Source organism: Argopecten irradians, chromosome 6 (genome assembly GCF_041381155.1).
Source record: "Argopecten irradians isolate NY chromosome 6, Ai_NY, whole genome shotgun sequence".
NCBI lineage: Eukaryota > Metazoa > Mollusca > Bivalvia > Pectinida > Pectinidae > Argopecten > Argopecten irradians.
In genome coordinates, this window is record NC_091139.1 from 38,467,261 (window position 1) to 38,493,773 (window position 26,513).

The following is a 26,513-nucleotide window of genomic DNA, read 5'->3' on the forward strand; positions in this document are numbered from 1 at the left end:
ATAAATATTTCCGATAATTTGTTTACATATATAATGTTGTAAGGTGAATAGCTGTAATAGTTAAAACTTTTTGTGGATCATGAACACTTCTGATCATTTTAAAAATTAAATATAAATCTTCATCTACATGACTATACTTGCAGTGTTTATTGATTTTTGTGAATATACTTGATCATTTCAGAAAATATATAGCTGAATATGTATTTCCGATTATTGTAAACATCAAATGTACCATTTTCTGATAATTTTTTAAATGCTGTTTTTGATCATTTGCAAGAATAAACATATACAAAACATACATATTTGATTATGATATACATTGTGATGCATATAATCATTCAATACAAAGAAGATTTCTCGCATTTTTATAGAGAATACTTTTCATTCTTTAAGTTATCCATGAATTCAAATTAGTGTTCTTATCAAAGAGAGAATTATCAAACATAACACAATATTAGCTAGTTATCTTTAAAAAATTATTTGATGATTTGTTTTATTTAACTGTTATTTTTGCTGCCACTTTTTAACTTGGATGCTATTTATCAAATCTACTACATACCAGTTAAGCATAATTATCAATATATTTTGGGTTTAAGAAGTCATAGACAAAAAATGAAAGGACATTCTCCATAGACGTTTTTATGAAAACAAATGTCCGTTCGTGTTTTTGTGTGACTTCATAAACACAAAAATATATTGAGAATAATACTTGAGGAGCATTGATATCTTATCCAATAGTTCTATTTGGGCAATGACTATGCCGCTTTTAAAATATCCTTAGAAAATGTTCTGTATATGTGACGTCATAATACTTTACGTACAATCCTTTCGGTATATGGAAAAAACAACCTCAAAGATGTAATATAAAATGAAACTATTTTATTTTAAACCCGAGTTATTTATAAAATGTTATATATAAATATATACCGAACTAAATAAGATGCCACAAAATAACATTACTCAACCACAATACCCTGTGCAATCAATCTGATATTACAATATCACGGTGCCTATCAAATCTCTCATTTTAATGTTCAGATGTCCTAATATGGTACCATACAGCAACAACGACCATATAACAAAGCTGCAAGATGGTGTTGACAAGACATGTCATAACACAAAAAATGAAATGTCACAAAGCTTACAGACATTTTAGTACAAGAACAAAGACATGAAGAAAGATACTGTACTCTGGTGAAATCTAACTCTAAACCTATTAAAACAGGACATTTCAAGGAGTTTAAATTCTCTAACCATATAAACCAATAATGCCATGGTATTGCATGTCCCTTGTGAACATTTACCGAGGTATGATGCTCTGGACAGTGTCTCATACACTAATGGTTTCCATAGACGGGTAGATTTCTCTTTGTAAAGATTGACGGGACTTGAATTCAGATGCTGTAACTTTTAGTTCCACATCCCGTGAGACAGAAGGCTCCTCACGCTCAGCACTCATGTATGGTGCAGGTCCTATCCAGCTTAATAATACTGGTAGATAGACGAGTCCATGGAAACCTCCGAAAATTGCTACAAGAAGAAACACCTACAACAAAGTAATACCACAGGTAGATAGACGAATTCATAGAATACTCCGAAAATTACCAAGCATAGAAATCCATTGTTCACAAGTCAAAGACGATAGAATGAAGGTTTAGGGTGGGGTAGAACAAGGCACTGAAAAAGCCAATGAAAATCGCTCCAGGTCATATTACACTAGTGACATTCGCAAAAATATTACACGGGCTAAATCACTGGATATCAGGCGGATTATGTAATAAAATATCATATGAGCAAATAAAGAGACATATATAAATACTCAACATCTAAATCAAATTTGGACAAAGGTGACAGCATGTTCCAAACATACTCGATCTGTAGAAATCTGGATATGGTTGGTACAGATATACCATCTATATATTGGCATGTACCTTGAAAAATATAGTAGCCACATAGTTAGTACTGGTAGCTTAAGGGATAAACGCCAAGAAGGTACTAAAAACTCCACTAAAAACTGGGCTTCCCATCATCACCAGCGTACCACGGACACGGGCTACAACACAAACATACCATTTATCATACAGACAAAAAAAAAAAAAAAAAAACAAAACACATATGATACAAAAAATAAAATTTATCATAATTATTTAGAAAAAAAGTGTTTCTGAATTTTGAAAGGAAATATTAATTATGATAGAGTCTTACTTTGTAATACTCCATCCAATCTTGCACTATTGTCCATGGTATCAATTGTAACTTAAAACACTGAACTCGAATAATCAGATGCATCAAATACTTTTCACCATTCCATGTTCCCTGTGTAAGTTTTATGATATTCATTTAGTGTAATTTGTTTTAGATATAATGAACTTGATTCATATACACGAGTTTTCAATATATTGCAACAAGTTTGCATGAATCTTTTACAAGTTATGTAATAAAGATACTGTGATACTGAGATATTGGGACATACCATTTCTGTCACCAGTGAATGTCATAAAGCAATGACCAATATGTGCGGAGTAGTCTACTGCCAGACCAATGGCTAAAATAAGGATAATTCTGGTCACTGTGTCGATGGTCAAGCCCCAGAAGTGCATCATGCCGCCCACATCCAGCTGGAAACATGAAAAAAAGATTCTTGGAATAAATAGATAAAGAGGAAATTCTGTAGCTACTACTACAGCAAGTACTTCACCCAAGGACAAGTTTAGTTGTTATTTGTAGATGTACAACCGATAAAGTTTATGTAATGAATAACTATATACTTCATATAAAAGTAGAATTACTGATAAAAGTATACAGGCCCAGATACCTTTACATGAAAATAATCCTATTACATGTATTTTTATCGTAACGATTGCTAGTATGTTACTAATAAAGTATTTCAAAATGTTTACACTACAAAAGCAACAATCCCATTCTTTACCATTTTTTCTACACCATCTCAGGGTCACTTGTTTTGTTTCGGGATACAGTTCATAGACTTTTTCAATAAATAGATTAAATCTTTAATAATGATTTACAAAATAACAAGAACAAAATCATGTAATCATAAATACTTGAATTTTTATGGAAGTCCTGGGGATAAAAAAGACATTTATCATAATTAAATGTACAAATACTTCAAATTCATTGATAAATGCGATCGTTTCCAAGGTAAACATTATAATACAATAAGCATAAGCATAATTCAAACACAATTCACAAAACTTACATTGGGCTCTACATCAGTGACTTACCAAAGTGAAGATGACACAGGAGAGAACCATGAGACTTGTGAAGAGATTAGCGATGAGGATCAGGCAGACGACAAACACACATAGAGCAGCCAGTCCCAGGTTTCTGTAAAGCTCGGTCTGTATAATCTGTGAAAATAGGAGACATAGAATAGTCAATATAACATTTCTCTCATACAACTATTTACTGGCAATCATACTTCTGGTTACTGAGTTTATCGTCAAGAGTATATCTGAATATGTTATTACACTACATGTTGAGACATCTTCCACTAAATGTTTGGAATACATTCAGTGTAGAGCACTGTCAATACGTCGATTTGACTATAAAAATCAAACACAAAGCCAAAGGAAATACAAAGAAAGTCTACCTTACTTGTGTTCCACTGTAGGTACAGCCTGCCATAAGCAAAACAGTTGTCGTTGGGGAACTGTCCAGCCACCATGTTCTGTGAACTTTCCATAGCATTGATTTTAGTAGTGGAGTCAGTAAACTTGTTGTGGGTGTACTTGATGAAGGATGCCTACAAAAGAAATTTTAACTCAGGTTAACTTCCTGACCCAATGATAAGTACATTGTATTCATTTGAGCAAGCTCTTGTATCAGTTCGCCAAATGTCGGTAATCCTGTTAAGATGTGTAGAAATATATATATATATAGTTTCCAATGACAAGTGGTAGAACAGAAAATCTGTTACATGTTAGTAAGTAAATTTGCAGTTCAACCATTAAGCGAAAAATAGGAGAGGATAACTCTAGAGACATCATTTCGCTACATGTTTACAGTGACATATTCTTACCACCAACGTCCATAAAAGGTAAAAGATCTGGGAGATTTAAAACGGCATTACATGCACACCTGAGCTAATCTTGAATGGTTCTAATAATAAATGACACAATTTTGCAAAGCACCAGAAAACACTAACTAGAAATGTCTAAAGGACATAATGCCTCTGTTTTCATATGAAGTTAGGGTGGGGTTCGACACACCTAACACAATGGGATGATATGAATAACCGTGTATGACACCCATCCAACCCCTTTCATGTTAGGGACATCGAAACAAAACTTAAAATTTTACAGATATTACAAATCTTAAGCCTTTTCATTTAATATTGACGTATCTAAGAATACATAGATTGGCCATATATAAAGATTTGATGATGCCAATAGGAAAAAGTACCAGCACACTGAAATGTGTAATGCCATTGTTGTATATGGTGTTGTACTTACAAATCTATTTCTAATGATTTTTCATCCAAACAACCAGTGTTGAAATTTAAGACACAGGAACGTATTTATGAGTTATAAAATGCCAATGCTATGGTAAGCGTCATTGAACAAGTAAAAATTTAACTGCAGTCCCATGATCCATGAGTACTGATTTGCATGTACTTCACCAATCCAAAGGCTGTAGGTCTGTGGTCGTGTACTTACAGACACGCCAACGACTCCTGAGGTGTTGGTGAACTTTAACTCGCTCCTGTGACGTAAACCTGTCGACTGTGTCGTCAAAAACTCATACAACAGGTCGTAGAAGTTTGTCGAGGAAGAAGGATACTTATCTACAACAGAAACAAGTTTTGAATTTTACCTGTTGCCCCTATTGCATGATGGTAAAAGATGATTAAATTTAGGATCTTATATTTTCTTTTCTTCCTAGTTACCTTACTTCTTCCTAACGCCTTCCTTGACAGCACCTAATTTTTGAGCTTCTGTTGGGTACTTGCCCCTATGAGGTAGGCTCTGGGTTATGTTCCCTGGTCGAGACACTAAAGTCTATAAATGTTGTAGCTTCTACTCCTTAGCGCTCAGCATACAGGGAGTAGGACGACTGATTCGCTCGTTGTCAGTATAATGTGACCGGATGGGGATGTTGTCTTTAGCAGCATGCTTCAGTAATATAGCACTATAAAATGGCAAGAGTTCCACTATAAAATAAGACACAGCACTAATATCCATGTGACCCAGGTCATGCATACATGTATACTCCAGGTGTGTACACCTGGCATTGTTATTTTGTGTATGTTTTGTGTAGTATACACGTGTGACTCGTTTAAGTAATTGTCCAATGTACATGTACTGTGGAATGCGGACGAACCGGTCCGACGTGACATTGACATGTACTCGACATTCTTTGACACCTGCACTGCATGCTTCTCGAGTTCCTACACGTAACTACGTCACTTCCCTAGCTTTCTTTCTAACCCCTCTATCATCTGTAGGATCAGCCAGACCATTCTTGAGAACTCTTATCCCCTCAAGGGCTATAAGACTACAGAGCCTGGTCTTTGTTCAAACGTGTGTATAAACGAAACCAAATACCAAATACCAAAGAACCAAACGGGTCTGTCTTAGGAAAACCATACCCCGATGACATACATAACACACCGCATACATGAAAGGCCGTATCATGCATACTATGCAAGAATGACATCGATAAGCAAACCTAGCCTAATTAGCTATCCAAATTTCATAGGAATTGGTCAACATTCACTGTTGTCGGAGAGATCCAGGGACAATATACCGACTATGCTACCACCTACCGAACTCTGTAATGTGCTCTAAACTTACTGGCATCTAATCTGGAGGTGACACTACCGGTTGAGGTAGTAACGAGCCAGTCGGTGAAGGATTTGAACCAACTGTCAGTCGACCCGAAAGATATATAGCTACTCCCTGTTAACTTCTTGTACACTGAGTCAAACTGGGTCAGGCTCCCATAGTAGTCTATACTTTCTGTAATCAAGGAGAAAAATAATAGATTAATAAGTATTGACTGGGTCTGGCTCCAATAGTAGTCTATACTTTCTGTAATCAAGGAGAAAAGTAATAGATTAATAAGTATCGACTGGGTCTGGCTCCCATAGAAGTCTATACTTTCAAGGAGAAATATAATAATTTAGTAAGTATTGACTGGGTCTGGCTCCCATAGAAGTCTATACTTTCAAGGAGAAATATAATAATTTAGTAAGTTTTGACTGGGTCTGGCTCCCATAGTAGTCTATACTTTCAAGGAGAAATATAATAATTTAGTAAGTATTGACTGGGTCTGGCTCCCATAGAAGTCTATACTTTCAAGGAGAAATATAATAATTTAGTAAGTATTGACTGGGTCTGGCTCCCATAGAAGTCTATACTTTCAAGGAGAAATATAATTTAGTAAGTATTGACTGGGTCTGGCTCCCATAGTAGTCTATACTTTCAAGAAGAAATATAATTTAGTAAGTATTGACTGGGTCTGGCTCCCATAGAAGTCTATACTTTCAAGGAGAAATATAATAATTTAGTAAGTATTGACTGGGTCTGGCTCCCATAGAAGTCTATACTTTCAAGGAGAAATATAATAATTTAGTAAGTATTGACTGGGTCTGGCTCCCATAGAAGTCTATACTTTCAAGGAGAAATATAATAATTTAGTAAGTATTGACTGGGTCTGGCTCCCATAGAAGTCTATACTTTCAAGGAGAAATATAATTTAGTAAGTATTGACTGGGTCTGGCTCCCATAGTAGTCTATACTTTCAAGAAGAAATATAATTTAGTAAGTATTGACTGGGTCTGGCTCCCATAGAAGTCTATACTTTCAAGGAGAAATATAATTTAGTAAGTATTGACTGGGTCTGGCTCCCATAGAAGTCTATACTTTCAAGGAGAAATATAATAATTTAGTAAGTATTGACTGGGTCTGGCTCCCATAGAAGTCTATACTTTCAAGGAGAAATATAATTTAGTAAGTATTGACTGGGTCTGGCTCCCATAGAAGTCTATACTTTCTGTAATCAAGGAGAGAAAAAAATATATTAATAAGTATTGGCACCTCGTTAACTACCAGATAGGCTGTCGACATGAATCATAGGTTACTGCATCGCTTTTGTCATCAGGAGATGAGATTTTGAGATTACCAATATCTTTGAGGAACTTCAGGTAATTACATAGTTACTTATAATACTCACTACAGTAGACCGCAGCCTGGGCACCTGTGTTGAAGTACTTGGTGCTGGCAGAATCATACTTGTATGGATAAGAGTCAGTCGGGATGAACCAGATTGGGTTATATTCCTGCTTCAGCACCACAAAGCCCCAAATACCAAAGCCAAGGAAGATGGCTGTTACTACCATGACTGCTATCTGTATTCACAAATAAGATAAACACAATCAATATATTTCTGTCTTTAATTCCTCAAATTATTGCAAAATACATACTTGAACAATTATGTTATTTTATAACCTTTTTTCATGAGTTAACGTGCGCTAAAAAAGGTTGCGCTAATTTTCTAAGTCGTTTAAATAACCATCCTGATTGCATTAACCTTTCAAAGATTGCTTTTGTGCTTAAATTGTATTTGCGCCAATCAATTATAATGATTCTTTACTTCTCATGTAAGCAAATTGGCTTTAAAATCAAGGTACATAAAAGCACTGAAAGTAATGAAGTGAATAAACATTGATGTGACAAAGAAGGCAACTAAATCATTATTAATATTTTTGAGTATTACATACTTATCTAGTGGGGTTATTTCTCTTCCAAGTGTTCTTTAAATTTATTTTTAATAAATAGTTAAGATTGCAGACAATCTCTACAATTTCCACTTATGTCAAATGACGAGGTAAAAAATTGAGAGAATGTTTTGTAGACATTTTTGAAACTGTATTATTTAAGGAAATACCACAGAAGTTATTTAGTACTTTTAGTTTTGTTCCATCTAGACTATACGAATAGTACCAAAGCATTCTGCTTTGACACTAAATATTACTTAAAAAAAATAATGAAAACATTATCCAATATCACCTTTCTTTTCAAATACTTTTTCAGTATGCAGATGGAAACTAATATATTACCTTCACCGGTAAGCGCATCAGGTTTGCAGCATAAAAACCCTTGATCGCTTCAACAAACAACTCTGTTTTACTGCATTCATACGGTTGATAGAAAGCATTGTGTTTGTAGCAGCATACACAAGAATTCCGGTCGTCATCACGTCTCTTTGCGTTTAGAGCGATACAGCCAACAAAAAAGGTGGCCGCCAACAGGAAGAGGGCTAAGATACCCAGACAACAAAACACGCAGAAGGAGCGCAGCGCTGGCAACACCTGGAAAGGAACAGGCAAATACACAGTTTATAAAATACTCATATTCAGTAAACTTTCAGTCACTTTCTGGGATGTACACCCACTTTCACATCCTGTCATTTGACGATTGCGTAAAAGTTTTGGGTATTCATCCCAAATGTATAGACCCCGTTTAGTGATTTCTAGGTTCGCTGACTCTTTGGTTCTGTCTCGAATTCTAGTGCTGGCTACAGGTCAATGAAACGAAAACATAATATGTAACGTTTAACAATTTATTGCATGGAAAAGATGAATGATTTACAACGGAAGGGCAGACTATATCCCTAATGTAGCTATACATGTATTAGACCTACATTATACGCGCGCTGTGCATAACGTACAACCACCCGACTCGACCTTGTAACTTGTCACACAAAAATACCCTGACTACGAAAGTTAACACATGCCTACAGTGGGAGAAGACCACCCATTCCCCAAAAGTACTGCACTTTTACATGCTGTCAATCTGGAGACATAGGGCCTAACTAATTCCCTACTTAGTACATAGTAATAACCTGCTAGAGTATAAAGAGACGAGTCAGCCAGCTACGTATACGTGAAAGCTTCTGCTTGATTGTCGTATAGATCCCAAACACCGAGCTTTATAGTGTAATTTTATCATATGCCTCTAAACGCACGTGCGAAGTGTCAAAATACTTCAGGTGAGAACATTACAGGTAAATACGTCAAAATAACTTGATCCAAATGTGTCAGCCATTCAGAATCGTCGAAAGCTCCTACCAGAAGGGATTCCCCAAAAGGAATATCCTGGATTATAAAATGGAGCCGACGATAACAAAACAAACGTACGCTTACGAAATGTAAATACAACATGATTTCCAAAATGTACACGACGTGAGTATTTAAATTACAAATCTTTTATAATTTCATAGTTTCTAGAAAATATTTTAACCTTCAAAAAATATCTAGTAGTTAAATGTGGCTTCATGTAATTCTTAAACTGACATAATCATGCGGTAGATTGGGCTGGCGGTAAAACAAACAGATTGCTGCGAAAAGATCCCAATTTTAAAAGCATTTTAATATCAAACTGATTTTGTTATTTCAAATAGTACTGTTTTTCATCAATTTCTACACACCATTATTATTTGGTTTGTTTGAATCCTCTGTATTCAATATGATCACTCTATAATTCTCCACTTTTCCATAATCCCTAAATATACCGATTACACAATTGGTTGAGTAAATTGGCAGAATATCACATTCGCTTCCAGTTTTATTTTTAATCAAAGTACTGAAAGTACCAAAACACAAAGGCTACTTGACATAGTTGATTATAATATCAATACCGTTACCATTGAAATAAAAGGAGAAAATTGGTCAATGACAGTATTTTCATGAATGTATGTTCGTTTCCGTGATTGAAAAGAAATTATTTTATTCTAGAAAGAGACAAATATATTATATAGATATCAATAGTTATTGAGATAGAGATATATCAAATTGAAAATAAGAAAGAAATGGACGTTTTGTATTAAAAAAAACTAAAGAACTAGTATTTAATTTGTGTACAAAAAGGATTACTCATGAAAGTTTGATTAATACGGCATTTAATTCACAATGCAATCGGATTGAAACAATACTTTCATGGCGATGTATTTTTACATGTTCCAGCAAATGTAATAACACGATTGACACAAAATATTGTATTGAAAATTAAATTCAAATAAGAATGCTAGAAGGTAAAGATATTCGTGTAGGACATTAGACCATTCAACTAAATCTGCAACACTACCTTCGATAAGAATATGGTCAATCATTGCAGTTTCCTGTAGAAGGGTACAATGTATATTCTGGACCTTTACATTCGGTCTGAACATTTACCAAATGGATCTTTGATTATTTGAGAAAAAAAAAACCAACAAAAAATACAGTTGATATCAATCAGAATCGTGAATTTCAACACGTACAATTCCAGAGCTACTGGTAACAATTTCCTGAATGTTAAGATTTGCTTTGCAACGAAAACAAACATCCCTGCTAATATTGCAATTATAGCGGAATGGGTCTATCTCAGGTACAGGTTTTACTATATTTGTGTATCCACAAAATAGAACTCGGAAAACTGGAAGTGATTGTGATTGGCTGCCGGATTACTCAACCAAATGTAGAAGTATTGAAGTAGTGTAGGCCAAATTAGTTTTAATAGGTAACACGAGCCGACTATAAAAACGCCTAATAAAAAGGGCAAAGTTAGCGAACTATTTCATAATCTAAAGAGCCCTCCAACATGGTGAAGCATGTGGATATGTCAAGTTTTTTTATTTTAATTTTGTATACATGTATATGTATCCATACAAATAATTTTAAGTCATTTACTTACTGTCGTAGCCCCTATTCCGAAGGCACACATGTCTGTGAGGGATGTTACAGTGATGGATACTCCAGCATGCTTCAAGGTCATGGCCATTCTTTCATGGTTGGGTCGGTCACTATACCCCTCTGGCAAACTTTTATATGCATCCATAATCACAAACAGATCATCAACGCCTATACCTATGAAGCAGATTCAAAAGATTTTAAATCATTTTGATATCAGAAAATTGTACAACAAAAACAGTCAAACAAATGTAAGGAATTCAAGAGGTTAGCTCTCATTTGAGATGTTTTACGTTATCTGGCAATAACAATCAGAGGTCCGATAAAGGATCTGCAGCTTCCCCATCCATGTGTTAGAATATCTAAGTCATCTAATAAACACTTAGTAACTGTTTTTTGCAATTTTGGATCAAAAATTTGCAAATAAGTCAAAGTCAAAATTGTAGACCTATATCTACTGGTACATTTTAGTGTAGTATATTGTCACATGTTTTTATAATCTTTGAAGTATACTAGCAGCTCACATTGAATGAATTTCAAACTTGGTATAACAATGGTATATACCCAGTAGGAGGAAGGGCAGTATGAAGTGTACGGGTGTGTAGTCCCATCCCGCGGCCGACGCCAGTCCGTAGGAGAAACCCAGCGACAATCCTATCACCAGGATACCACATACAGAAATACCAAGCTGTGGACAAATCACAAAGATTCATTAAAATTCTGTTCAACCCAAAAATATTTCTGAATTTTTTTTTGTAGTATTTTCCTAACAAGATAAGATTCATTTCACTAAATTAGTAAGCTATGCATAATATGTTAGCTATAGAGCAAAATATTTCATTATTTGTATTTTAAACATATTTAAAACAGTTCATACCAAATAGTAAACTTTATTTGTAATTGTAAATGTTGTATCAAATACTTCTTTTTAGTCAGCTTGAACTGAAATTTGTAATAATGACAAGGCTAAGTGAGCTTGTGATGAAATGACTTTTTCAGAAATCTAGAACATACCATTCTTTTTGTAATGATGACATCATTTATTCTATTAAGCTAGTCAGAATTGAATTCCACGGAAATGACACCATCCAATTTCAGACGGCTATTTCTGTTTGTTTTAGTACTTACACCGAAATCCAGACAATTGAATCTGCCTAGATTTATGATTACATAGATTATTACAATCACATAGCCAGCGCTGAGTAAGGGGACATCGCCACTGATAGTATCATCAAAGACATCCGAAAAACTGAAACGTTCAAATATCTTATGTAAGTTATATAAGTCACATCACATTCTCTTTGAGGGTGCAAAAGTCAAATAACTAACATCACATCCTCTCTGAAGGAACATTCGCCAAAAATCACATCACCTTCTCCCTGATGAAATATTAGTCAAATCACGTTCTCACATATCAGGAGCGTTAGCTATACATAGCCCAATAAAACACATCAAACTCTCTCTGTAGGAACATTAGCCAAATAAGTCATATCACGTTCTTTCTGAGGAACTAACATTAGCCAATAATTCATATCATATTCTCTCTGAAAAAACAATAGCCAAATAAGTCATATCACGTTCTCTCTGAAGGAACATTAGCCAATAAGTCATACCATATTCTCTCTGAAGGAACATTAGCCAATAAGTCATATCACATTCTCTATGAAGGAACATTAGCCAGTAATTCATATCACATTCTCTCTGAAAAAACAATAGCCAAATAAGTCATTTCACATTCTCTCTGAAGGAACTAACATTAGCCAATAATTCATATCACATTCTCTCTGAAAAAACAATATCCAAATAAGTCATCTCACATTCTCTCTGAAGGAACTAACATTAGCCAATGATTCATATCACATTCTCTCTGAAAAAACAATAGCCAAATAAGTCATCTCACATTCTCTCTGAAGGAACTAACATTAGCCAATAATGCATATTACATTCTCTCTGAAGAAACAATAGCCAAATAAGTCATCTCACATTCTCTCTGAAGGAACTAACATTAGCCAATGATTCATATCACATTCTCTCTGAAAAAACAATAGCCAAATAAGTCATCTCACATTCTCTCTGAAGGAACTAACATTAGCCAATAATTCATATCACATTCTCTCTGAAGGAACATTAGCCAATAAGTCATATCACATTCTCACTGAAGGAACATTAGCCAATAAGTCACATCACATTCTCTCTGAAGGAACATTAGCCAATAATTCATATCACATTCTCTCTGAAGGAACATTAGCCAATAAGTCATATCACATTCTCTCTGAAGGAACATTAGCCAATAATTCATATCACATTCTCACTGAGGGAACAATAGCCTAATAAGTCATATCACGTTCTCTCTGAAGGAACGTTAGCTAAATAATTCATATCACATTCTCACTGAAGGAACATTAGCCAATAAGTCATATCACATTCTCACTGAAGGAACAATAGCCTAATAAGTCATATCACGTTCTCTCTGAAAGAACGTTAGCTAAATAAGTCATGGCATGAATATATTGATGTGGATTTGTTCCTTCGTATATAATATTCAACACAAACAACTGTAAACATTTGACAGTTTGATATACAAAACGTAGACAGATCACCCTGAAATAAAAAGAATAATACCTGACAATATATAGAGTTATATAAATGTACTGGCATAAATATATACAGGTATTTATTATATCTGTAGTAAATTATATTTCAATTTCATGGTAATGTTTAGTATAAATTACATATAGTTTACAATCACTTGACCCGACACATAACCCTAATCTAATGGACCACGTGCGGTCCATTGTTATACATATGCACAATGTTATATGGACAAGTTATTCAAGGTAGCTCCATACTTTTGGGAAAACCCATTTTATTTTTTTCTAACAGGTCTTTTTTCTTGGATTTTACATGCAGATTTCAAATCTGTAAAGATAAAAATGGGTGTTCTTGAACTTCTTTTTGAGAGAGTTAAGCTTGAAATATACCATCTGTGCAAATTTGTTGCCCGAAAATAGAAATAAAAATTCATAATGCTATATACCCGGTGCCTATTTTCCATGTAATGTGCGGACACGCTTCCAGCTGGGTGGGCGCGCACGTGCAAGGACAAGGTCATGCAATGTTAACACGACACTTTCAACCAATCCATTCGTTCGCCTCTCATACGTCATCACAACAACTTACATACACATAGATTTACATTTACAGGACATAACATGACACAGGGACATGTAAAGTAAGACATTCAGTTAACTCACCTTATTTAACACATATTATATATACGGTGAATTTTAACACCGCGACAGTCAGATTCTCTTTGAAGGAACATTAGTCTAATGAGTCGGATCACATTCTCTCTGTAGCCAAATAAATCATATCACAAAGTCGTTCCACAACGTCGCGTTTTCAATATTCCGCCTTCCGGTCGACTTTTTTTTTTGCAAATGACAAGCGATAAACAAGTAATAAAGTTAAAATAAGATTTGATTGACTTATCATAGTAAACATTAGTTGATTCTATATCGAGAAACAACACATTAAAGATTATTCATTAAAGTATTGTGGAGATTTTTTATGGATATGAAATTTGCGTGATGTTTGAAATCATCTGATCGATGGACGAGAATCATTGTATTCATAGTGTATTCATAGTGTTTTCATAGGCAGATGTTTGTTTTCGTCAGCTTGTTGTTTCATATAGTGACGAAACACTCATAATGTAAATATAGAGAAATGAAGCCGACGTCTTGATGAGAGTAAACATATATCATATTCATAATGACTACTTCAACAAATAAGGATTTGGTTCCAATACACCAGCTTCTAAATTAATACTTGATTTCTTCGTGCAGTTTACTTAAGTGTACATGAAGATGTTTTATTATGCAAAAATAACTCATTTTTTTGTCTTTTTATTTTTTAACGTTTTTACTAAATGTTTTCATTAATTATTCAGATGGAACAGACCCGTGTGTTAATCATTATGTTATTAGATAATAACAAGGGTACATTTAACTTATTTACACCTTCTCTGAATGATGAAATGTACTTGGTTATCTTAGGTCAATGCGTACAGCATCATCCCCTTGTATGAAGAATGTCATTTTAGCTGCCACAGCCGAGCTTATAGTGATACCTGAACTATAGGAAATCTCACCCAGGGCTGTATCAACGTCATATGATCTACCAGAGACCGGACTAAAACAAATTATGGGTCATTAAATCAGAAATTATTAAATGAAAATAAACATTACTATGCCGGTTTTATATTTCATAAAATTATCTTTATAGATCACTAATAATGTAGCTGTTTTCAGCAAATCTTCCGAAAAAAAACAGGGTTTTTCTATAATTTATTTGAAACAAAAATAAAACAGAATTTATAATATTTTGATTTGGACGGCATTTTAATAAAGGTATAAATCATATTGTGCACATTGATAACTTATCAGACATGGATTCCTCAAACACCTATATACCTACCTTACTGTAGCAGAATTAATTTGGTTCAAGATGTCGGTTCCACTCGCTGCAGTTATGGTGGCATCATCGTAGCTCCATAACTCGAGGATACTGGACACTAAACAGTTGGAACCAGCTCTGTAACATTAGAACATCATTACTAGGCCATTCAAAAGTTTGAAGCCCGTTATGTACATAAGAATTTCATTACCAGGCCATTAAAATTTTTTTTGAGCGCGATCCTTACATCAGAAATCATTACCAGGCCATTGAAATGTTTAGTATGCAACTTTTGTCTTATTGTATTGAAACAAATTCAAGTAATTATGAAGAATTTAATTTTGAAATATATAAGTCATATTTAAATCTTCATCTGAATTTACATCTCTATGATATATTCTGCAGGGTAAATTAACTTTGAAACCGTGAGTTACAATAAAACATTTTCCTTACCGAAAGCAGATTTGAGAGTAATTCTTGCCTGAGGCTGTTGTCAGTCCTACGCAACTTTTGTATATATTGTTCATCTTCAAGAATAAAAGTCAGAATATATCTATATATATATAAATACGATACACCATGTAAAAGTGTTACTCAAGATTTTTTTTTTTATTTCAAGAAGACCATAAATAGTGAAATAGCATAAAATAAGTGAAAGGAAAGTACAGTTGAAATATCTTTCGGAAATGCATTTCAAACATTTCATTTGTTATATGGGAATTATATGTTATATACTAGACTTTAATGGAGATGTGTTCTATGATGATCTACTCTAAAGAAGACTGGTCCTTGAACACCGGAGTCCTGTGTTTTATACGGTAAAGCAGGTCATGTTGGGGTTTAGGCAAGTAGGTCACGCACGTGTTAGTCGGAGCTAGGTTAGGTTGGGGTTTTAAAACAAGTAAATAAGGTTGGATGGTACCAACTAGGTCAGGTCAATTTGAGGCTAGGTCACGTTAGGGTCTAAAGACCTAGGTCACATAGGTGTTTAAGTAGGTCATGCATTGCTTCACATGTAGGTCACGTTGGGGTCTAAGGAGACCACTGTACTAATTTCGTGTTATGATTCTTTTTGTCCAGATTCTACGACTCTCTTGGCGAATTTGTTTGCTAAAAAATCATAAAGAAAAACAATTAAATCCCGAAAGAACCGAGGAACTTACTGCTTGTACAGCAGATGTGCTCAAGACATTATTGGAAACAAAGATGACGCTGACGGTACGTAGAGTGCTAGGAAAGCTGCCGCCCAGTTTTTGTACTTGAATACGTCAGCATCCGAGGGTACCCACATATTATCTAATTCTGTGTGCTCTGTGAAGTTGATGACGCCTAGAGTAAATATGCCCTCCACAAAGCCACTCAATATTACACACTTCAATGGATGGGGGCCGATCAATATGCCAAGCCTGAGATAAATAAAGAAGTGAGGTCATAACTTGTACAATATTTTAAACAGATATCATCATTGACTACAAAAATACAAAGGCCTGGTACAGCTACCATTAGATTTTCCCCACGAACCAATTTAACAAATCCCAGGTACCTTTTGTAGTACTATTACAGAAAAGACTTTAAGATACCTTTAAAAAATTGAAAAGGTCCCAGGGGCCTGTGGATGATATAATGTTGCCTTCCCCAAAGAGTATACGAGGGCTCAGGTTTTGACCTAAAACTATATCAATTTGATGTTCAATTTCGTCAAATGATATCATATGCTCTAAAGGATATATTTCTGCAAATTTTGACTGAATAAGTTGGCTTACAAAAATTAAAACGTGGCCAAATTTGAGAGACCTATTTCAGCAATATCAAATTTTCACCGAAGTAGTACACCGATTACCGTTTCCTGTACACCAAAGCTATTTTGTAATTATTTTGACTATAACGTCAACAAAAGATGGTGAATTTTAAGAAAAATCATAAACTCTCTAGAGATAAAACAGTTTGTTTTAAAAAAAGAAACTTCAAGCAATGCTCGCAATTTATAATTAATTAGAAAAACAATATTATTTATTTTCAAACATAGTAATGATTACATCACTAAGGTTTCATCTTATGTTCAAAACAATTTGTATTGATAAATATAGTAGAATATAGTGAAAAAGCAGCGATGCCTCGATAAGAAAAGGTAAGGGAATTCTAAGAGGGATTGATTTACTTCATACCTGGTGACCCACCTTGATACAGCTAGCAACTCACAATATGTTTATACAATGGGCAGCCTAATGAGACTTGGATACTTGTTTACATACTTATCATGATATGTAATAAATATTTCTTTTTTCTTGTTTTAATATCATTGACTGTTTAAATGAAGTAACTCCTGAAGTATTAATTATGGATAAGCACTTGTAATTATAAAAAATGTCCAATTTATCTCTATTTTGTGAGATTGCTTCTTGATTCCCAACCGTAATATCCCCCCATCACTGTCGGTGGACATGGTGAAAGTGACTTTACAAATAGGGATTTTCCAATCGATGCATGTAAATCTTTGTAAATAGGTTATAAAAAGAATAATCAGAATTTAACAAGTGTAAGAACGAGAGAAACAATATATTATTATGTAATAAACGTAGATATAAGAAAATGGAACTGAAATTGAAACGATATTATAAAGCCCAGTGAGGTAATATGCTGAACTATTTATGGAAATAAACCCCTAAACATTTGATAAAACTTGAAAAGAAAATTGTAATAAGTGTACTTTAAATGAACATGATTTGTCCAACATTTTAAAAATTTAGCTGTAACGATGACGTGAAGGAATGTATCAGTAATAATGATGCTAGTATACCCTCTGCAGTGGCGTAGGAAGATGAAACGAAATGGGGGGCAAAGGTCCTCAATATTTTGTAACACCCCCCCCCCCCCCAGCCCCACACCTACAGGAGGAGATTAATTCAACACAGAACCATATATACTTTGTATACTTTTTTCATATATCATTAGATATAATCCTTGTAAACATTTATAGACAGTGGGGTCGCTAAAAGGAAATTAATGAATACGCAAATTGACCAAATAAGCGAGAGACATGTTTGCCCCCCCTGTCCTTGGGAACCGGGGGGCAATTTGCCCCCCCCCCCCCCCCCCCCCCACACACACACACCTGCGCCCACCTGCTCCCCCGCTTCCTACGCCCCTGCTCTGATATGTTTCATGAGCTGGATTGTGATATTTCTGAAGAAGTTGAGAGTGGTCTTGATAACTAGTTAAATGATTTTTAAGTAAAAGAAATATTAATGCCATGTCTTGTTGTTTCCTTTAATAATATATTAAATCGGATAAATACCGTTCCATTTGGTAAATCGGTGACATTAAACATATATTTAAAAATATATATGAAAAATACAACTTAAACACTTTAAAAAAGAACTTAAAACTTAAAGATTATAATATCCAACAGTAATTTAAAGGGTAAACATTTTAAAAGTTCTTGAAAGATGTCATTTATGTGATTTAAAATAGTTCTTCAAATGTAACATTCGTTGTATTTGTCTTTCATATATCGTCTGTACATTTTGTGTTGAGGATATTATTTCAAAAAAGTGAATAAAAAAATAAAATAAAAATAAAAAAACACATTTTAACTACATTTTGTAATTAAATACAACGATTGAAAAAAATAAATAAAAGAGAGACTTGTATATAAATATTAATAACTATAGGGGTAGTACTCTAATACGTTGTCTTTCAAAAATATTTTTTGCTGTTCTAAATAGTCGTTTGATGGTATATTAAAAATCAGTGATGCACAGCATGGCTTCAGGAACATGTCTACTACAAATGCTATTTTTGCTTTATACCCAAAAACTACCCAATAAGAATAAGAAACTTAACGAAAACAATGGGTATTTTCACCATTTTACATAGCCCTAATTATTTTAACACTGAAACTCAATTAGGTATTTTGACACATACGTCGGCAGTTTAGGTATTAAGAAAAGTACTCCTTACATTATGGTATATCATGAACTTTGTAGACTTCCTAACACATATTTAGAAAATTTAGAATTTAGAAGTACTGGTTGAAAATTTGGTTTACAGACAATTGTGTTTTAAAAACCTGTTATACGGATAAGATAGAGCGGAGAGTGAGTGCTTATGTTAAGTCTGAGGTATTTATGAATTGCTGTTCATAATGAAAACGGAATACTGAATACAATCAAAATTCGACTAGTTTATGATTTTCAACAATATTGTTTAATCAATTCGTTACCTAAGTGTTCTTTAAATAATTTACAGATGTGGATTGACCAACCCAAAAGCATGCGTCATGCGTTCGCAACAAGATTGTTTAGAATATATTAATACGTCACCTAAGTGTTCTTTATACAAATATATTTGCGATGACTTTTGTTTGAAACAGGATTTCACTATACCTATTCCTCTACACCATATCAAAGAAATAGCAAAAATTAGGTTATATTCTCATAAAGCAAATTTACCAACCGGTAGGTATAGAAATATAGACAGACACAAGCTAAAAATGTATATGTTGTGATAATGATGATATCGAAGACGGGTACCATTTCTAATTAAATGCAATAATTATTCAGATATTAGAAACTGCTTTATCAAAAATTATTATCATAATAAACCTAGCATGGCCTTTATTTAACTTCTGGAAACAAGAAAAAACAAAGAATTATCTAATTTAGAAAAAAATATCGTTTTGATCATGAAAAAAAGAATAAATACTGTTTGAATCAAACGTAGAAACACCCTTTACACTAGCGTAGCGGTTGTGTACGTGTTGGGTGCATCTGTATGTGTGCCTTGGTGAAATATCTAGGTTATTTTAAATCAAGTTATAATGCACTTCGTACTGTATGTAATCAGTCATCTTTTCTGTTGAACCGTAAGGTTTAAAGAAATAAAGAATTGAATAGAAATGACCCCCAAAACATGTGCTATGCATTCCGTTTATGAATGATATTCAACACTTATAACACAGGCAAAGGTAATTCTATGTTGTCATTGTTTATATTGGATTCGTCATGGTTAAATACACATTAGTAGAGTTACCTGAGCTGATAAACAAAAGAAAAAAAAACTGGCTTACTTTAGAAATAAAAGAGTACTTAATTAACACAAGGAGTTGCTATGTTGTAAATCAGATAAAAGCCTTAAACTGTACAATATATTGGAAAGTGAATAGATCTCGGCCCTGACGGGCCTCTGTTCGATTCTCTCTCCCACATATTGCACAATTTTCGGCTTATCTCCATTACTTAGCATGTGTTTCATTAATATTCACACTGCTATTTAATGTAGCTGCACTATCTGACTTCCAAACCTCTAATAGTAAAATAAAAAAGGCTGTAGCTATCAGTCATCCTACACTAATATCTCTTTAATAAACTTAAATAATTGCCTTAGCCTATACTTAATATAGTCCAGGTGCCTGTACATGCAATTACTATGTCTTAATTGTAAATCAAAACTTTTATGTACATGTATATATACAATGTATAGCATACAAATGTCCTAAAATATGTAAATGAAATTTTGGTCTCGTAGGGATAATGTATGGTACCAAGAGACCAAGTGAAGGCTGAGCACCAATCGCGAGGTGTCGAGGAATCATACAATAACCAGCTTTGTGCATATATCACCTCTCACAAAATGGGAAATGAAAGTTCAGCAGATAAAGTGAAAAATACTCACAATTTTACCCCACTTGTTTTAACTAACAGTACCTTCTATTTAAGTGAGTATTTCTCCGTATTAGAGGTCTTAACTACAATGTTTGTCCATCATTCTGTCAGTACCCATTGTAGTGAACCGAAGGTTTTTTTCTTATAAAATAGCTAATATGATATTGGCTTCTTGAACTATTAGCATTAGTAACACAATGGACCGTACATTTCAGGTGAGGGTTTTAGTAGAGAAGTGATTGAAATAAACGATGAATAATGAACATAGAAATTAAAAAAACATGTATTTCTTAAATATATACTACAAACGTATATTAACATGTCGATTACGATGGCCGTATTAGTTTTCTGCATACATGTAAAGAATCCAAAATGATGACAAATCCGAAATCTATATCCAAGCACTTCACTATAACAGACACATTCCAGCACGAAATATACATCGGATCCATATGCCTTTGGCAATGTTTGCATTTGCATCACATTATTTGTGCACTTGAAGTACTTTTTGATTCCTTAGGAGATTTGTGTTTAATCCCAGAAATATTGATAATATTAATCCTTTCCGCATATTGCACACCATGTATGTATACAATCGATAGTGAGGTGGTTCACAACTTTTTGAAAGTATTACTTATTGTAATTGATTTCTAATATAAGTAAAGCCCGTATTTCAAATATTTCAATCACACTTAATCCATTTTTTTCATGTGGAGAATTTACTATTATTTTCCTGTGCTCAAAATAAATCGTCTACCACTGATGACGTTTTGGCAAATTAAAATTAGAATGACCTCGCCTATGCGTTCACACAACTGTATCACATTCAAACATGAAATACAATAATTATTTTGGAGGATGATTTGGGCATTGGTTTCTCTGTTTCCTTTAGCACTAATCAAAGTGTCAGAAAAAGACACTCTAAATGTTGAAATGGTTGCTTTACTGTATTTACCATGTCGAGAATATGCAAAATCCCATCACTGTCATTGTTTGAACTGTTTTTTCTGAAAACTTGACTGAGCGTGATATGTCATCACTGTCTGAAAACATGGCGAAGAATGAAATAATGTGAATTTATAGTCCATTTAAACATAGCTGTGATACTTACAGAGAAATTCAAAATTCATATCTTTCTCCAATATATACTACAAATGTATACTAACATGTGCATTACGATGGCCGTATTATTTTTTTCTAGTTCGAATTTATTGGACAGTTACAGGTAAATATTGGAGTCCTATAAGATATGTCCGGAATGCTGATCATTTTTTTCGATTAAATTTTATCAGTGTGTAGAATCAAGAGTAAAATGGCATATTGTACACGTACATGCTTACTTAACTGACATTTTGTACACATGTTACTTCGAAGTGTAGAATGTCAAGAGTAAAATTGCATTCTGTACATGTACTTTCTACAGGCACATGTAACTTTAGCGTGTCAGAATGTCAGAAAAGTAAACTGTACACGTGCATTCTACACTTACAAATTGTAGGTATAGATTTGGGCCATCGAACCATCGTGGCATCTTCAGGACAACTAACCCGACAGACACTACATGCTACATTCGCAACGTAAAATCTTGACAATATGCGTGAAATGTGAAAATAGTACATTAATACACCATCCTCACTATATGTGGTTTTACTTCGTGATCCATTTCCCAGTTGTCGATTTCAAACAGATTCGCATATCATTTTGTAACGATATGAACTTTCAACCACTTATGCTAATTGAATTTTGGTCACGGGGCAGCTAGTTGTTTGGAAAACTTGCCGATGATTTTTCGGATTTCCCTAGTTGTGTATAAATATAGGCTATGTGTGATAAATTATATGAAAGAATAATATTTCCGAAATACGGTGGTGTATAATTTGAAACATGTTATTTGGTATAAACTTGTTTTAGCCGGTCACGGGCTCTAGTTGCCAGCCTTGATATCGGAGAATATTACCAAGACGTCTATTATAAAATCTGTGGTGGTCTATAAAGACTACAAACTCTACCGTCTGAAAGTCGGCGGTAACGTGATTGTGACGCGGTATTACTGTACATAACTGTTCACCGTGATTTGACAGATGTATAATATGTACAAATGTAACGTCTACATATCCTATTTGTTTTTATAGCGTCTTTGATTTAATTTCAACACTTAAAAGATGCCGTTTGCAGTTAAATAGATAAATAAATACCTTGACAGGTTGTTTTGTTATAATTAAAAGTTAATTAATTTAGGTAATTTATATACTATCTGTGTGATCTGGAATAATGCTGATACATTTCAGAAGGAGACGTAAGATCATAGTAAAAGATGCACTCAAAATATAGCATTGTATCGTATTCAACTGAATAGTCGCTTGCAATATTTAAAAAGTATCATTGTATTGTCACTGGCTTGTATTGTCGGGAAAATGAATTTCGTTTTCCATTTTATGCATGTATGTCTTAATGTCATGTTTAAGCTCTAAACGTCAAAATGGTTGAAAATGATACTTGAATCTATGAGGAATGATACAAGCAGAAATAAAGCTTGACATCAACAAATAAACAAAGTAACGCCAAATTGATGCAAGAAATCAGAATAATTCTGCTGAAATACAGCATAGACTCAAATTATTATGATAGCCATACAACAAACTTCAGAAATTAGGAACTGAAATAAAACATATGTACATGTAATCGTGTGGAAGAGGTGTTGTGTCCATTGATATATATATGTATGTTTTATATATTATTGGATTAGGTTATAAACTTGTGACGGTGTTTGAATCATTAAAAACTAGATAGAATATCTTTAATAAGGAAAAATACCAGGCAAGTTCCTCAATTTTTCAATGATGAACAAGAAATTCAATTTTTGAATTTTGAAAAGAGTCTGAAATATTAATGCCGGCCAACCATCAACAAGTCACTGGTAGTTCAAATTGTTATATACATGAAGATGTTAACAAGGACGTACAGAATAAATTAAATTGGCAAAAAAAGTCCACTACCCATTGCTTCATTTGCCCAAACAAGTTTGACCGAGTACGCCTACTCAGATTCGCAACTACTATAATAATTCTTTACAGTTCCATTCATACACTGTAATGTCCACGCTTCCAAAATTGAATGCTACCCAAAATGGAACAATGAAATGTATGATAGAGAATTTTCAGTTTACAATCTAAACAAACAATAACTCCATGAACAAAAATTAATTTATATAAAAATAAATAAACAAATAACAATGGAAGATATTAATCCTATGTAAAACATTCATCTCTTGTCTAGAATTAAGAAGCTTAAAAAGAAAAGAGTATTTTACCAATCAAATGACTCATACTTTTATCAAAGAAAGCATACAAGTCTAATTTGTTTGTAAACAATTACATATTCCTGTTTGAATGACTCAATTTACCTGTATCATTTTGTCATTTCACTAATCAACCAATCAATAATGTATGACGTCCGGAGGAAAGTGACCCCGTTTCAGGACAATTTGTACTCACATGAAGAATCCAGTCTCCATCGTGGATGTGATCTTGTTGAGCATCCTCGTAATGATGAAAGGCTTCTTTTCCTCTCCATTTTGATTTTCTGCCTCCCTTTTGACGCTTCCGTTCATGTCCATATTTATTTACTAGATCTCTCTCCTCGTTGCCGTTGGGTCTACTTCTCCGTTTATCTAAATGCGTTCATCGTTGCACCCCTAAAAGACAGGTATATTTCTTATTCGACACCCTGAAGTACACCGTATTCAAGTATTTCGACTGTTTATACCAGTTTCAAACATAGTTGTGATGTCATCTAACATCTAAGTTCTTGGGGCACTGACTGTTTTGATCGGGTCTGGAAATCACTGCTTTGTATGATCACTTTAGCAGGAACTTTTCTAACAAACGCCGGAATTTGTCTACGTGTAGTTTCATATGTCAGTTATTTACCACATCAGACATATTGGGAAGGAATATGACATTTTAGTGTTCAATAAATGAGGTACATACAAATGTATGTTTTTTTCAGTACTTTAACAATTAACATCACTAAAACCAGCTTAAATTGAGAATGCAATATTCCCCATCACTATCGGTGATTGTTTAGAATGCATTTATACGTCACCTAAGGGTTCTTTATACGAAAATATTTGTGGTGAATTTTGTTTAACTCAAAATTATTAACTACAGCTACTCCTCTCCAAAATATCAAAGAAATTGCAAAAATTAGATGATATTCTCATAATTTTGATTTACAAACTGGTAGATATAGAAATACAGACTGACACAATCGAAAATGTATATGTTGTGATAATGATGATATCGAAGACGAGTACCATTTTATAATTAAATGCAATAATTATTCAGATATTAAAAACCTCTTTATCAAACAATATTATCTTAACAAACCTAGCATGACCAAATTAATTCAACTTCTTGAAACAAGAAATAATAAAGAATGATCTAATTTAGGAACATTTATCGTTGTGACTATAAAAAAATACTGTTTGAATTAAACGTAAAAACACCCTCTACACTAGCGTAGCGGTCGAATACGTGTTGTGTGTAGCTGTATATATGCCTGTGTATTAGGTTATTGCAAATTAAGTTATGTCAACCTTTGCACCGTATGTAATCATGCACCTTTTCCGATGAACCGTAAGATTTTAAGAAAAAACTGAATAGAAATGACCCCAAAGGCATGCTTCATGCATCCCATTCATGAATGCTATTCATCACATACAACACATGCTTAGGTAATTATATGTTGCCTTTGTCTATTTTGGAGTTACCTGAGCTGATAGACAAAGGAAAAAAAACTGGCTTATATAACTGACATTTGCAGACTAAAAAATAATCTAATCTGACAGCGTGTCTTGATAAATAGATTATCAGGTTTGGCAACTAGGTCACGTGACCTTCGACACCCCAATGCCACTTTAAGCGATTAAAACACACATTCATTCCAAATAACATGTTACAAACTTTGTGCGACAATATTTTGGAAATATTCATCTTTCATTTAACAAATGACCTATTGTCAACACGTATATCAAACTGGAGTAATCCGTGAAAATATCGTTAAATTCTGACAATATCCCAAAATATAGCTACACGTGTCCAAAATCCCATTAGCATACGGGTTTGAAAGATTATGTGGATACATGATAGTAAGTGGTCGTGGGGGTTATCTCGGTATCAATACCATGATGCAGTACATGTTTAGGTCTGGAGTAGATAAATTCTAACTAATACATGATATTATGTAGTTAAAAAAGAATTCTACTTATACATTAAGCAGCTGCATATGTAGTCATTATCATATAACAAATTAAAGTTGTTAAAGAGCAGCAGTTGTGGTACTGAGAAATATCAAATAGTTGCCATTTGTTAGTCATGCAGATGATGCATAGTAATAGTGTTAAGTCACAATGGGGCTTGACACAAATTTCCAGCTAACGTTGATTTGTTATGTGTGTGTTATAGTATTGTAGACGATACTATAATGTGTCAAGTACATTGTACCTGTGTTTAAGATCTAGTCCAAATGCATTTATAAAAGCCTATATGTTGTCAGAAATATATAATACAAATGTATATATTTCCGATCATGAGTACATATGGGATGTTTGAATGTACATGTTGGACTTATTACTTATGTAAGAACATCTATAGCTACACGTACATAGAGAGATACTGTACATGTATATTCAATGATGACGA

The 26,513-nt window shown here is 33.7% G+C and overlaps 1 pseudogene; it reads right to left on the reverse strand.

The window, feature by feature from the left end:
- Nucleotides 1-864: 864 nt before the first annotated feature.
- On the reverse strand, nt 865-24,478 carry LOC138326509 (patched domain-containing protein 3-like; annotated as a pseudogene).
- Between the last annotated feature and the right edge of the window lie 2,035 nt (nt 24,479-26,513).